The following is a 2909-nucleotide window of genomic DNA, read 5'->3' as shown; positions in this document are numbered from 1 at the left end:
ACGAAAGGAACTAGACTATGCATGTGTACTCACTGTGCGAAGAGATCCAGACAGAGCAAAGAGAGCCCTGGCATTTAACACATTGAACACAGATGTATACCACCTTAATCCCACCCAGGAACCTAGGCCCTTTCTCCTCTTCTTACTTCCAAGTGCGGTTTATCGTGAGGCCATTGGAGCAGTATAAAACAAGACCACTTAAGGGAGCCATGTAGGCCTGGTTTGCACTCCATGACCCCTTCCAGAGAAAAGTGACAGAGCAGGGGGAACATACAGGCTCCTAAAAATCCTTAGGAGAAAGGGCCTAGGTAATTCAGATACGAGAAAGGGCCTTCATGAAAGAAATACAAAAGCATGTAAGTACATAAGGGAATTTGTGTATGGAAGATGATAGAATTTACTGTTTGGTCCCTAGGCTATGACCACACCCATCCTTGCCTTCCTTGGAACTAGTAGGTCTGCCTGAGCACCTGAACGAACCTCTCTCCAGTCCTGCCTGCTCCCCTCAGACATTTGAACAGTTGCTCTCTGGCTGGTGGCACTGTTCGGGAAGGTTGAAAAGTGCAGTCTTCCTAGAGGGAGTGTGTTATTAGGGGTGGACCTTGAGATTAAAATGTCTCTCTGACTTCCAGTTCATTCTCTGCTTCATGCTAACTGTTCAAAATGGGCTATCAGCTTCTAGCTTCCTGCCGTCATACTATCCCCACCACTGTGGACTCTAACCATCAGGAACGAGAAAGCCGAAACAAAGCCTTTCATCTATGGTGTTTTATCACAATATAAAAGTAACTCATGCAACAGCATTTTGGTTTCCTTAATAGTGCTTTCCAAAGAGCACAGATTTGAATTTTAAGGAGCCAAGTAGAAATTTTAGACTTTTGTGGCTCTTATTATTTGTGTGACACTGTAAAAGTCTTTCCTACTTTAATATTGCAATGATAATTCCTCCCAACGCTTTGTTTCTGCTTTACATTTAACATTTAGACATATTGTCAATCTAAGTAGGATCATTGTACATGATATGAGGTAATTATCAATACTTCCCCAATCAGAAATTACGAGTGTCTTTAGTAACATTAATTAAACTTTCTTTTCCCCATGGGGTAGTACTTTATGCTTTTGTCAAAAACGGATTACATATGAACCTGGTTTAGATTTCTCTTTTCCACTTATTGATATATTTCTTTCCTTTAACTAACTGTTATGTTGAGTTTTGCTTGTTAATTTTATAATTGGTGATCTTTAACTCCACTTATATTAGTAATAGTTTACTTTTTCCAGATTCAAGTATAATTGACAAATTAAAACTGTACATATTTAAGACATATACCATAACATTTTGATATGCATAAACCACTGCAATTACCACTATCAAGTAAATAAAAAATACACAAAAATATACATCACTTCATGTATACATTGACAATTTAGGGACTTTTCTCAGTAGTTACGCTGTTTTTCAGAGATCTGGAAACTCACAGTTTTGGGTCATTTGAGGTCTCCGCGTCAACTGTACGAGATAAGCAAGAAAAGTCTGACCCTTTCCTTTGTCTCCTGTGCACCCCTTCTTTATTTCCTTGTCACCTTTCCGCCTTATAGCCAGATAAGCGGTGCCAGCAGGCATCTACCTGTTAACCATATTGCTGGAGCTTACTCTTCCCTTCTTAAAGATATGAGCCGAAAGATTGTCATGAATGATCTTTTTCACAATAACAAAGTCCCATTGATTCTGTTTTCTTTTAAGAATTTTTATCATCAATGGGTGAATTCCTTCAAGCACTTTTATTTTTTTTAAATATAATCACAAGTTTTAAAAGAATAACCATATTTTCAACCTTACTCGTGTATGTAGTAGATGACACCAGTTGATTTTCTAGTAAAAAATTAATCTCACATGTTCCAGATAAATTCCAATGTTCTAGGATGCTACCACATTTAAAACACACCTTAGTTTTCTAGCTTAGGCCCATATAACAGCAGGCAGACTAACAAGAAAACACCTTTAAATTCATTTAAATTTTATGCAACATAGATACCTTCAGAGGCAAAGAAACTCATGAAGAAAATGGTAAAGCTATGAGTTTCAAGGTGGATTTGATGATGAAGTAGATAGGAACTAACCTCTTTGCTCAGATCTTTCTCCGTGTCCTTACATCTCCAAAAAAGGTAATTCCTTTCCTCTTGGTAGAGGGAGGGCACCAATCAAATGAGGGTTACATAGGGAAGGATGAGATTAAATCTTTGATAGTCTTCATTACTTGCTCTAGAGTATAAAGAGTGAAGGGAAGAGCAAGGCCCTATTTTTGCTATTTTGTTCAAACACCAGAGTTCCATAGGTGGCATAGTATGTGTTAGACTTTATTTAACTGTAGACCTTAGTACAGAAATTGATCATAGATTTACTACATCCTTAATAGTTTACATAACTAATGAGAGGAGGGAGGGCAGGAAAGAAAGCAAGGAAAAGGAGAAGGTAGGGGCTAGGGAAAAAGAAGGGGGAAGGGAAGTTCAACTACTATAATTTTGATACAAGATGAGCTGCTTTTTGTTTTGAGTAGCTACTTGAGTATTGCTGAGAGTTTTATTAGATTTATTTGTAGGCTTGTTGAGAGGTAGGGATTTCAAAGGGATGAAGTATAAAAGAATGGGAAAGTATGAATGTTCCTCTGTATATTATAAATACTGCCTTTTTGTTTAAAGTAATCATTTAATTTATGATTGGATGTATGAAAAAGTAGGAGAGCAAGGCCCCAGGTTCAACTGTCAGTACTAGGAAACTAGTGACCAGGCACACAGGAACTCCGCCAGCCCAGTGGTTCTGGTTCCTTCCCATCTGTCTGAGCTGGTGTCCTAAGCAGACCTTGGGCACAAGCTCTGCAGCCAGTCCCACAACACCCAGAGGAAGCTCC

Source organism: Mastomys coucha, unplaced genomic scaffold (genome assembly GCF_008632895.1).
Source record: "Mastomys coucha isolate ucsf_1 unplaced genomic scaffold, UCSF_Mcou_1 pScaffold13, whole genome shotgun sequence".
Classification (NCBI taxonomy): Eukaryota; Metazoa; Chordata; class Mammalia; order Rodentia; family Muridae; genus Mastomys; species Mastomys coucha.
The sequence above is the reverse complement of the archived record's forward strand: the minus strand, read 5'-3'. Positions refer to the sequence as shown.